The sequence below is a fragment of the Lygodium microphyllum genome, chromosome 13 (assembly GCF_053477565.2).
Source record: "Lygodium microphyllum isolate KBCC chromosome 13, Lygodium_microphyllum_v1.1.10, whole genome shotgun sequence".
Taxonomy (NCBI): domain Eukaryota; kingdom Viridiplantae; phylum Streptophyta; class Polypodiopsida; order Schizaeales; family Lygodiaceae; genus Lygodium; species Lygodium microphyllum.
In genome coordinates, this window is record NC_141147.1 from 52,687,040 (window position 1) to 52,700,991 (window position 13,952).

A 13,952-nucleotide genomic window follows, 5' to 3' on the forward strand; every position below is an offset into this window, starting at 1 on the left:
TGATATGTCGGTAAGATATTTGAGGTTGGCTAAGTAAATGTCTAATACTTTGTTGATCGATCTTAATCATAAATTCAGAACCCATCAAATAATGTTTCCACTGTCTTAAGGCTTGTACTACAGCTAATAATTATTTATCATATGTGGAATATTTCAGTTCAGAGGGTTTCAGTTTACAACTAGAATAGGCTATGGGATGATTGTCCTACATAAGTATGGCTCCTATTCCTGATCCGCTAGCATCAGTCACTACTAAAAAGAATGGTCTATTAAAATCAGGCAATTGTAAAACAGGAGCATGGGTTAATGCATATTTCAATAAGTCAAAGGATTTCTATTGATTATCGGACCAATGATAAACAATACTTTTCTTCAAAAGTTTAGTCAGAGGCAAAGCAAGTAATGAAAAATTACGCACAAACTTCATGTAGAAACTAGCAAGACCTAGGAATGATCGTAACTCATGCATATTTTTAGGTATAGGCCAGTTCAATATTGCTTCTATTTTCTTAGGGTCAACCTTAATTCCACCTGATGATACAATATGACCTAAATACTCAATTTCTGTTTTAAAGAACTCACTCTTTTCCGGGTTGGCATACAGTTGATTATCTTTTAATAACTTGAAAACCAAGGACAAATGTTCATAATGTTCTTTCTCATTTTGACTAAACACCAAAATATCATCAAAGAAGACAATAACACAATGCTGATATTTCAAAAATATACGATTCATCATTCTACTAAATGTAGTAGGTGCATTAGTCAATCCGAAAGGCATCACTAAAAATTCATAATGACCAAACGGTGTCCTAAATGCAGTCTTGAATATGTCAGACTTATCTAGTCTTACCTGATGATAACCAGATTTAAGGTCTATTTTACTAAATATGGTAGAACCTTGCAGTTTATCCATAAGGTCATCAACTCTAGGAATTGGATATCTATTCTTTACTGTGATCTTATTTAAAGCACAATAGTCAATGCACATACGATAGGTATTATTTTTCTTCTTTACTAACAGAACAGGTGCACCAAATGGAGAACTACTAGGTCTAATCAATCCTCTATTTAGTAATTCCTCAACTTGACTTTGAATTTCTTTTTGCTCTATCTGGTTATGCCTATATGGTGCTTTACAAGGTGGTTGGGTACCAGGAATCAAATCTATTTTATGGTCTTCTAGACGTGAAGGAGGTAAACCATGTGGTAGATCTTTTGCAAAACAGTCTTTAAAATGTGCAAGAAATTCTTTATTCCTAGGGTGCATATGATTTTCTTTAACTTGCAGTTCATTCACCCAAATGAGATAAGATTTACTACTTTTGCGTAATGCACGTTTAGCTTGAGTATGCGAAAGCAATGGAAAAGCATTAGATGCATGCATACCATACAATGTAATATGTTTTCCTTGAAATTGAATATTAATCGAATGTGTGGAATAATCTATATTAGGATTATGCTGATGACGCCAAGGCATACCTAAAATAATGTCACTGGACTGTAATGGTACAACTAGAAAATTTCTTCTTTCAGTGTATTCACCAATTTGAATTTCTAAGTCATGCACTTCTTGTGTTCCATTATACCTAGTGCCTAAGAATGCTGCTTTAATGCGATAATGCATAGGAACAGTTTGTAATTTCAATTCTTTCACTAGCTTTGCAAAAATAAAATCATGAGTACTACCATCATCATGCAAAATAATCTTTTCCTTTCCATGCACTAAACATTTCATTATCAATAAAGAATGTGGAGTTGGCATACATGGTAAAGTATCCGAAGGAGTGGTAATGTCGTCTTCATCTTCCGTGAAATCAGGCATTTCTTCATGTTCGTCATCTTCCATTGCTCCAAGGTAGTTAATATGGATAGGTGGCTTCTTCGAATGGCAATTTGCTGCTAGATGTCCAAGCTGGTGGCATTTATACCACACTGTAGGTTTGGCTTTGGTTACATTGTTTGCAATGGCGGGAAGTCTAGGGATATTAGGATTTGGCTGTGGAATAGGCTTGGGGTTTTGATTGGCATTGGATGGTAAAGCAGGTGGTTTTGCCCAATTTTTACGGAAAGATGATGAAGAAAAACGACCTTGATTAAATCTTCTAAAATTTGAGTTGAATTGCTTAGATCCATAGTTACCATTGGTTTGGAATTGCTATGGACGCTTGTCTCTTCCTCGCAGCTTGTCTTCAATGTCATGAGCTAATGAATTTGCATCTTCAAGAGTTGAAGGCTTGAACATATTAACTTCAGCGTAGTAATGCCCAAGTAGTCCAGACATATACTTGCGCTTGTGTATCGCTTCAGGTACGTCTTCAAGCATGCGTAACTGGAGTAATGCATTCCAAAAGTATTCGGTGTACTGAGGAATAGGCTCACGATCTCGTTGGCTGAAGAAGGTCCCATTGCTTTATGGATTTTTCATGAAATTGTGGAGGAAGGAAATTCTGCATAAACTTCTTCTTGAAATTCTCCCAGTTAGTGGGACAATCTATACTTTTACGAACCATGGTCCACCAAAGAGATGCTCTATCCACTAAATGATTAGTGACACACTTGATTTTATCTCTTTCTGCATATGTTTCCTCATGAAAGTAGTCATCAAACTGACTAATGAATGCAAGAACAATTTTTCCCTCTCGAGTGCCATTGAAAGTACGCAATTTGAAATTTCTTTTACTTATCTTTGTTTCCTTGCGGATGGATTGAGCTTCGAGAGTCACGTCGATGGTACGTCGAATAAGGTCTTCAGATTGAGGTTCCTCTTTGTCGGTAGTCGATCTTTGTAAATTAGCCAATTGAACTCGTAATGCTTGCCTAGCTTGTCGTTCTTCATCCAACTGCATCATAATTAAGTCCATCTTTTGCTCCATCGTAGGTTCAGGTAGATCACCTTCAGCCATTAAATCATCCATATGTGATTCCATCATCCTGCGAAACTCAAAAGACCTCGCACTCTCAAAATCAAATTAGTGGGATGAGCGTAGCTCAAGTTCGGGTGTACAAGGCTTATATATTTTTGTGTGTGGCTTTCACAATCTTCGTCTTTGACTATTGCGGGATTTGTAATCTTTGAAAAATCTTTGTTTTATCCTTCTGCGTGTGCTGAAAATGGTTCAGCAAACCTACGTATGCGAAGAATACCTTCCAATGAACAACTTTGCAGTTCGGAGTTTCTGCGCAGGAACAGCCCTTCTATGAGTTTTGAACAGAAGTTAGTTTTGACTTCAGGTGACTTGTCTGACTTGCAGAGTTGCAGACTTATGTGACTTGCAGAGTACCAAGACTTACAGAACTTGGTTGATTTATCTGACTTGCAGGATTTAGACTTGGAATACTTGCAGAACTTGGGAGCTTGTGTGTAACTTCCAAAATTGATAGGACTTATGTGATTGGAGCTTAAGTGATTAAGCTTTAGGCTTGTAGAATCAGAAACGGCGAATTTTTAGGGGAGGGGGCGTTTTTCAGCCCGGTGGAAATTTCGCAACCACATTTTGGCATGCCGAATTGAAATTTAGAAGCCTAAAGCTTCTTTAAGCTTATAAAGCTTAAGTTTTTAAGCTTTTAAGTCTATGGAAATTGAGACTTATCTCTGTAACTCCACGACTTGCATGTGAGGATGTAGAAGTGGTCCTCCGTCGTTGCAGGCCGGTCCTTCGCGATCTGATGATGGAAACAGAGGTTCTTAACTGCCAAGAATCCACCCGTATCGACCGTTCGCGACGAGATTGACTGTAGTGCTTGATCGTTCTAGGAGCTCCGCCTTCGCACAAGATGGGTAGCGATTGGAAGCTCTTGATCTCAGCTTCGCTCTAATACCACTGATGCACAGATCGGATGTTGTACGCTCGCGTAGTGAATGCCGGAAGGTCCCCAAGAACAAAAGAACTCTACTTTTTGCACAAAACTCAAGGTAAAAAGCATGTACGACATGAATAAGAGACCAATTGGGTGCAATCTCCCCCCATGCCTTGTGTGAGTGCTCCACAAAGCATGTATTTTATGTATTAATCATCTTCAAGCTCAAATAATAGCCCAAATTACAAAATAGCAAGCTTTTAGCTTTTGAGTTTGCTTTAGCACAAATAGAAATAAAGCTAGTGGGCGGTGCCCAAAGAGTCTGGCATACCCAATACAATGTCCAAGTACAAATAACATAATCATGCGCCCATGCGCATACAAAATAATAAATAAATATTCAACGCCTCAATAAATAGGCGCGACAAAATATAGGCGCCATGCCTAAGGTATGAGCCCATCAAAACATAAGTGATAAATCGAATACTCACTATCCTCCAATGCTTTCCTCCGCCACTGCTGCTATCTCTACACATCAACTAAAGCATTCACAATCGTTAGTAAAATAATACAATTAAACTAACAAAAGTGAATACCTAGCAGTCTTCAGCTACATAAATAAATCAACTGGTTAGAAATCAATCCTAACCTTAATTTATTACGAGTGCGCACTCTAAACTCATAAACGTTTATTAATTTAATATGCATTTTGCGGAATCACCCGCTATGGAATCACCCATGTACACACTAAATTAATGAAACGCCCGAAAAGGATAGGCATCCCCATCAACTTCTCGCACAAAGAATCCACTTTGTGTATGAGCCCCGGTCATCAAAGTTTACGGAATCCACCATAAAACCTCACGGAATCCACCGTGAAATATGCCTCCTGGCATCAGTTTTCTTCTTTTCACCTTATGAGAGCCCTTGCAAGATGGCAACATGGTAACCCAATCGTTTACAGTAAAGGTTTTGGGCTCCCAATTTCCATCTGATCTCTGGCTATAGACTGTCCAAGAGTGTATTAAACAAGAAGGATGCCTAGAGGAAGCCATGAAAAGAATGAAAGTGCAGAGAAAGAAGCTGAAAGAGGGGTGAATGAACTAAAAGGTAGCGCCAAGAACACAAATGAGTATGTATTGGGCGCCAAAAAGAATATTGAAATATCTCTCGACTTTCAAAAAACTCATTATTAATTTCATCACATCTATGTCATGTATTTTGTTAGATTTGTGAGTAAATAACATATTTGGGACTCCAAAACATGTCAAACTTTAGGGATTTTGGCTAAAAAAGAAGAGAGAATCACGAAATGGACTCCACTATCTCTAAAAAAGAGGAGACAAGAATACCATATTCTTGCACACATGGAAAACTCTCTTTGGCCTATTTCTTAATCCCGTGATTAACAAAAGTGCATTTTTGGAAGTGTTTTTGGCCCTAATGTATTTCATTCTTTTGATGACCAAAACAAAGAAAAGAGCAATTCTTCATGCAGCATCATAGTAGATATCTCCCACGGATTTGATAGAATCAACCATAATCTTTTATATCTTCATAGAATCTATCAATAGAACAAAGGACATAAAATAATACACCATTTTTGAATGGAAATCAATCACATAGCATTCATCTTCAATATCTTCATAGTTTTCTCTCCCAATCTCTCATGTACAGATACATTATTTTCATAGAATTGACTATCTCTGAATCTCTCTCTCTTTATCAATAATACATCATATCCTAACTACAATACTCAATAATGACTCTCAATAATCCTTCTTAGGTCGTGGATGCACCTCCAAGAGGTATAGGAGGTAAGAAAGGGCACTAGAGCCACTACAGTAACCCTTCATATCTCGCTCCTGTCTCTGTCACTCCAGTCTTCTCTTCAGTCTTCAGCAGCTGCTTCTTCCATTTGGTTTAGCTCTTTTGAACTTAGATTCATCCTTTCCAAAAGTTAGAAAACTTTCCCAAAGTCACACGTACATTCTACAGAACACTTACAAAAGATCTACAGAACAGAACAGAACAAGAACAGAGCAGAGAGGTTTATAGAGGGTTACAGAAAGGTTATCAAAGAACAGTAAATCCTCATAACTCGTACTAAAACCATTCCAAACTATCAAAAACTATTCAATAATCTTTCAACCTTTATCAATCATCAATCCATGCTTCATACAGAAGAAAATCAGAACAAAACAGAAGCTATACAGAAGATATCAAAACCAATCAAAACCTTAACAGAACCTATCAAAACATCACAGAGCCTCATATTTCCATTGAGAATCATTATGAGCTTCCAAAACATAATCAATATCATCCAAAACACTTTCAAACACTTCTATTAACAACCATACATCACTCTAAATCCATCAAAAATCAACCGTTCAAACCTCAAAAACAACAAAAGTCAATCAAAAATTCAATCTTTTTCCACTCTCAACATATCCCCACACTTAGAAAGGAAGCGTCCTCACAACCTAAGGAAAAGAAGAATGTAAGTTCAGTAAAGAGCTCAATTTAATCTTCTGTAGTATCCTTAACAATCACTCAATCATGACTCCAACTTATCACCTGTATCTCTAGAAAAGAATACTACTAAAGGAAAACTTTGTTATTCATTAACACATATGATAAACAATAGAAAGTCATGAAAAAATTGTAAAGGATATAAGAGGTTCTTCAGCTTTCCATCGTAGGCTTGCCATCCACCATCAATATCAATAGTTGAAAAGAGAGCTCTCGAACAAATTATTCAACCAACACGAACTCATCACATACAAATTAATACAACACACACACAAACACAACCATCTAAATGGCACCTCCAAAAGATGTCTCATTAAGAAGCATAGAAGATACATCCAGGGGTATCAATGAAGATGATCCCTCTTAAAAGCTTGATGATTACAAAAGTGATCTAGGGATAAAGACTCATCGACAAAAGACTTTGGAGGATTCTGAAAGAATTGAAAGCAGCACATCCGTTCTAGCAAAACAAGGTATCTACTAGGTAGACAAAGGGCATGAAAATATAGGGCATTCAAGTGTTGGGAATCAATGTTCACATTGACATTTATACAAAGCTTTGGAATGGCCTTTTGATCGTTATGGGAATGCCTATGCATATATGCTAGGTACCAAGAAAAATGGATTATCAATCTCATTGAAGGATCTAGAGAATGTGAATATTGTTGAGAAAAATGGAGATAATTGTGGTATGCCTAACTAGCAGTTGTCCAGTCCCTTGGAATTAATGGCCAATTAATCTGTGGTCCCATGAGAGAATCAGTTGAGCTCCATCCTCTTCTTCTCAGAATCTACTGATCAAATCCTTCGTACCCACTAACCAACTGAGGGGGTTGGAAAATAGAAGTGGCAGGAGATGGAAGAGGAATAAGTAAAAGAGGATGAAGAGATAGGTAGGCAAAATCATAAAATGAGGAATAAGCTAAAGAAGGAGTGGCTGAAAATTTAAGCGAATCAGTTAGGAAAGGTGCCAATTGATAAGCAAGAAAAGTAGAAGGTATATGGATAGATGGAGAAAGGCATGGTGGAGAAGGGGAAAAGACGTTATCTTCAATGAAAGAACAATAGGTAAAGATTGGAATTTGAGGAAAACCGTGAGGTTGGAAAATGAGAGGTAAGATAGCTGTTGAGTTATATTGATAAAGGGAAAAATAAGCATCATAGCGATGGGCCATTTGTTGATAGTACAATAAGCTAGGAAGAGAGGGACCTAAAACAGATCGTTGATTGTAGGCATCAAAGAAGGATGAATCAAATGGATGGTTCTTGGAAAGATAAGCTAGGAGATCCACCCTCAGTTGCTGCACATAAGTAGAAGTTGTATTCTGGCATTGGTTCAAGACTACAAAATCAATCATTGAATTCCATAAAGTGTCAGGGCAAGTAGCCACTTTAGAAGAATAGCACTGGAAGATGTCATCTATCCTCAACTCCGAATGGTTGACATATAAGCTTGTAAGACCAAATCCCCCACATACCAAGCCAGATCTACATCATCTGAAATTAACAGATCACCTCGTAGATACATATAAGACAGCAACATGGTATCCATCATCACAGAATCTTCAAAGACCATACGGACAACTTCTGTCAGCAAATCAGAAGACCAAGCCCCACTCCAACAATCTTCTGGAAGAGGGAGATCTATCGTTGAGAGCTTAATATAGAAGGCCAACTTCTGTAGCTAATAGTGGACAAAAAAGGAATGGTCGGAAGGAATATACTCCTAAAAGTGCTCAAATATAGACTATAATAAATCCAGCCTGGACTATAATCTTTCCACTTTATCTTGAAACAACGGACATAACATGGCCTATCTCTGGAGAACTACCAAGTCCTGCTGAGATATAGAAGGAATCAAAAGGAATCATGGGGACACTGGGGCTTGGAGGAATGACCGTGACTGTGCCAGTTGGTTCTTCAACTGCTTAATCTGGGAAGCTTGGGATTCCAATGTATTGTGAGCAGTCTGCAAAGCCGACAGTTTCGTATCTAAAAGATTCTTAAACTCTTGAACTTCTTTAGACATTTTCTCTTTCTCTTCTGAAACTCTAGTGACCTCTGACTGAGCCTCAGCTAACTAAATTTTCAAAGAAGATATTTCTTCTCTTTGGGTCTCAATCATTTGTGTCAGCTGCTCCATCTGCTTAAACAGATCGGCAAGAGTGTCTTTAGCAGAGGCCAACTCTGTGGTTGCCTTATGCATCTGGTCTTTGGTGAGAGTGGAATTTTGATGCCAAGAAGTGCTTAAAAATAGCTAAAAATTACGAATATCAAGGGAAAAATATTCAACGTCGAAGGCGGCAGCTCGATCTAGGACGATTTTACGAGTCAAAGTGCTTTAAAGGTGCCCGAGCGACACTTGTTGATTTTTCATAATTTTTTTGACTGTCGTGCGGGTTGTCAAGAGTTACCGGACAATGCGGGATGCCGAGCCGGACGCCCATGATTTTTCAGAGCTCAATTCGGAGTCCGGACGGGGAAGGAGCCAAGAAACCGGTCAAGATACGAAAAGGTGGACATTAGAGTGGCCAAATGTAAGTGACCTTTGGGGGGGGACATGCAACATTTTATGCCAAACCAAATCGTGGCATTTCTTGAAGGAAAAAAACGTGGGGAGAGCACGTAGTATGGCGCTGATTTTTTTGCCCCAATCTTGGGGATGGATCTTCCAGCCTGAATACAACCCTCCCAATTGATGATTGCCCTTCAATCCCCTCTGGATGCTACTCATTTCGCCGTGCTTCGCTCCTCCGATGGTGGTCTCTATGAAGATCTCTGATTTCAGTCTTTCTCTCTCCTCCCTCTCTCTCCTCTAAGGGCAGATTCATGTGGTGAAGAAGAAGAAGAAAAATGGATGACAGATGCTTGTCCAATGAAGACCGGATTGCTCTGTGGTTCAAGAGGAATGAAGATTGCTGATTGTGGACTATCATGAGCATTAATGGCTGCTGGAAATCAGTCCCGAGACATGGCAAATAAAAACCCGCAAGCCGCAAAGAACAGTAATCCCATTTTTACAAAGGAAATTGATGTTTTATGCAATTTGCTTCATGAGTATTTGTTCCCATGGGATGATTATGCATTATGTTGTTGTTTGCTATGATTTTGATCAGTTTATGCTCAGAAAATTAGAAAATCATAAGTGTTGTGACTGAAATTAATAGTGTTAAACCCGTAAAACACGCGAAATATGGAAAAATTGGGTGTTTTTTATATATAAATGGAAAATATAATAAGACACACCAACTAAATTTGTGTTTTTGCTGCAAATGAACCTAAGGGCCACAGCCCACAACTCATTTTGTATTTTCAGTTATTTAATATTGCAAAAAATACAAGAAAATAGGAAAAATGGAGAAAAATAAGGGAAAAATGGATTTTGAGTGCTGAAAATTAAGGAAAAATAAGAACCATGTTTGTGTATGTATGGGGGTTCTAAAGTATGAGGTTTAGCCTCAGTTCAGCCCTACCTTTATGTTTTAGTGAGTTTTTATTGCTTTTTATACAAAAAACATGGAAATGAATCCCAAACCGATCAATAAAGCACAACCTAAACGGGTGAGGGGGTAGAGTGTATAAAAGGTGTTTAAATGTTGAATGAAATGATGAAAATCTTGCTAGTTTTTATGCATACTATTTAGGTTGTTCGATAATTAAAAAATTAAGAACCTAGTAGCATGAGGGTTTCTCGGTGCTAGGTTCATGCAACGCCGCATACAAGCGATAGTCAAAATCATTGAAAGAATGTTTTTGCACTAAGCACAATGCTGATTTTTCTTTGTTTGAGCACATGGACATTCACAATTTACATAAATCATAAAGAAACTTAAAGGGTATCAGACAATACCTCCTGGATGCATAGCACCTGTATTCTCTAGATCATGACCAACGTTGAGTGAGTAAGGTTATCCTAAGCTGTAGGCTAGGCGTTGGGTCTACGAGAAACATTCCTAGATACGATTAATTGGTACCTTGAGAGAACTATGTGCGAAGTGTTATATATGTTTAGCGACGCATCGAGGGGCCAATCCCCAAGGTGTAGGAGAGTTGCAGTGAGGTAGCGGCAGTCAGCCATGGGAGGACCTCCTATGTCGATGCTTCGTGCCTTTAGGCAATGTGTTGGGACTCCCTTTGAGGAGTGTTAATTGGGTTAGAGTTGGACTACGAGACGTGATACAAACGCAAGATGTTTAGGAAGGTGATGTATGTGTCATCTACGCTCCTGGCCGCGAGGCCGTGGGGTTGTTGAGCGCATGATAGAGGTCCGGCTAGTGCATGAGCCAGTGCCAGCCCGTTTTAGGTCCCATCATTTGGATTGCATCAATTCTTCATAGATAGAAGCATATAGTTGTTGAACACAAGCTGTCATCACTGAGAGTTAAATAGAACTCTGGATGTTGTTGCAAAGGAAAGGAATGGCATCCCCTGATACTAAACTGTTCAATGAAGGAACTGATATTTCCAAAGAACCCTCTCAATGTGCCTTGAATAAGTTGTTGCATGTGAGGTAGAAAAGGAGGTCACTTCCAGAGGTAGCATGAATTGTTACTAAAGGAATGACTGGTGGAACTTTCTCTGCTACACGCTTCAAGTGCTTCCGCTGAATGACCAATGGAGGAGGGGAGTCAAGATCCTCTATGTCAATAGGTTCTAAATCTTGGAAAGGTGGAGGGGGAGGTACTGGATCAGATGGAGGAGGGGGTAGCACACCCTTCTTAAGGCTTGAATATGTCAAGAAAGCATATAAATATGAACCATAGGTTGCGTTGGTAACATTCCCTCTAGTCACTTTGATAAATGTTGGTTCATCTTCGTAAGAAGGTAAGTACTCTAGTCAATGGCAACCCCTTTTAACACCATCCTGGAAGTTGTGAAGAGCTCCTTGGACAAATAGTAAGATGGTGTCTTGGCAGGCATGAACCTATCTTGGAGAAATTGGCAGACTAGCTTCCAGAGAGGATCAGTGATCATTGAAAAAGACACTCCTGAAGTGTTAATCACCTTCTTGACATCGAGGATCTCTTTAGTCTGCTTCTATAATAGCTTCAGAATCTCGTCATTTGAGAATAACTGACCAGCTAACAAAGGGTTCTCCTTTGTAGGAAAGAGACAAAGCCTTCCCTAACCCTCTAAGTGTCAAAACCATGGAAGTACTACAAACCAAGCCCAATTTCTTACTGTATGATGCAAGAAACTCATCACATAGGGCTGGATCGTCTGGAATCAAAGGGAGTGAAGAAGCCACAAAAGATGCAAGGCCAGCTTTCATGATAGGCTCAAAAGTCAGTAGGGAAGAATAATCCCTTGATTAATGGGACATACTGAACAGGAGGAGCTTGAGGCGTCATTCAAATGGAACACACACACACCACAAACACAGACAATCACAAAGAATGCCTGCAAAACAACAAAATAGCTATCAAAAAGAAATCGATCAAAATAAGCATACATAGACGTAACTAACCAATTGACCATCCCAAACAACCCACATCCTAGAAAAATTTTGGCATGACCCCTACACATATGCGACCAAAAGCTTCATGCTATGCAACAAATAGACACCCAAGACCCCGTATCAGGCAAAAACGAAAACTACAAACCGCACACATAATCGTATCGCACAATCAAACCGCAATACCTTAATAACCTAATCAAGACATAACCAGAACTTTGATAAACAATGTCAGCTTAAAGGACTATCGTACCCATCCCACGAAGCGTATTTATTAAAAATGGAAAAAAAGTGTAGTGAGGGGAATGATTTTAGTGAAGGGTTCGTTTTAATAAATTATTAATAATGGTTGAAATTTTATTAGGTTGTAAACCTTAATTAAAAAACGGCAGTTCATTTTTAAATTGTTAGTTACAATTTATTAATGTGAAACGGTGCTTCTAACAAAGCCCGGACTTCGATCCCCACACTCAAGTCTCTAAATGCATATTCATTGATTAAAAGTTTAATGTGTCTGAAGCGCTCTTCTTTTTTAGCGCATGCATTTTTGTGACGGCTGGTTCATTTTTATTTAAAATTGAAGTGCCTCTGAAATGCACGTAGCACGTGCAAAGTGAACGGCAAGTTGATTTTAAGTTATTAGAAAAATGTGTGTTTAGCGGGAGCGCACGTGAAAAAGTGGGTGAATAAAGTTCATTTTAACAATTAACTGTGGTTAAGGGATGAGCAAAAATAAATAAAGCACGAAAAATAGATACTTGGTAGGGGTGTGTATGCAAGAGACTGAGGGCGCACTGAGTAGTCCCAAATGCAAGGAATCTAACGAAAAAAACAAAAACCACTGACTAGAAAAAATAAAACATCTTATATATATATATATATATATATATATATATATATATATGCAATGTTAGTGGAATCACATTTGGTTTAGGTAATGTTGATTAGTGTTTGGGTGATAGTGTTACTATTATTTTTTTAATTGTAATGTAGGTGTGTTTTGTATTTCGTATTTTGTATTTTTTCTTTTTTGGTATATTTTTATGTTAAAATTTTTTATTTAGAGTATCAATCAAACCTAATTGAAAATAAAACCATCAGGCTTCAACAATGGATTTGTAAATTTTTAATTATTTTGTAATTTGATATCTTATTTTTGGAATTTAAAATGGATTTAGATTAAAAATTTATCATTTGGGTCCAAAAATAATAGGATGATCATGTGCCAAGGCTTTTGTGAGCTTAGAAAATATTCCAAAAAAAAATCAAATTCATTGATGGAATTTTTTGTTATTTTTTGAATTTAATTTTGATTTTTAGGGATTTTTAATGAATTATTCTCAATTTTTAGTGAATTTTTAAAAAGGATTGCAAATTTTGTTAATTTTTTTACAATTAATTCTCTATATTATAATCATCAAGATCAACCAAAAAAATATCCAATTTAGTAATGAATTTTCTCCATTAATTTTTTTGTTTTTTAATTGAATTTTTATGAATTTTTTAATGTTTTTAAGTGTTTTTAGGTATTTTTAAATGTATTTTTCGCGGGTTTGTGGAAAATCAAAGGAGATACCCGGGATGTGTGTGAAGAGCTGTGTGTGCTCGAGGACAGCAGGCACCACCACACTGATAAGACCAAACGCGCGTCCTCACGCCGCGAGAACACCCGCTGGCAGCTCCCGATCATGCGAATAAGCTGCGGCACCCATGCAAACACACGCCCACACGGAACCACCGGACAGCAACAAGGGGCCTGCATGTTGAGGGGGGGTAGAGTGGTGTAAGGGCCCATAAGAAACAGGGGTAACGGCAGGTAGGGGTGATGGGAAAGGGGGCTAGAAGGGTAGTGGAGAAGGGGTAGGAAAGGGGGTTAGAAGGGGGGGGAAGCTGGAGTTAGGTTAGAGGGGGGGGTTAGGTTAGTGTAACCAGGGTAGGTTAGTGTAACTAAAGGTAGGTTAGTTAACTAAGGTAGGTTAGTTAACTAGGGATAGGTTAGTTAACTAAAGGTAGTTAGTGGTTAGAGGAGGTGTGGGAGAAGGAAGGAGGAGGCGGCGATGGTATAGGCAGGGGAGGCGGCAAGAGGAGGAGGATGTGGCGGTGAGAAGAGGAGGAGGCGGCGAGAGGAGGAAGAGATGGTGGCGAGAGGGAGAGGAGATGGTGG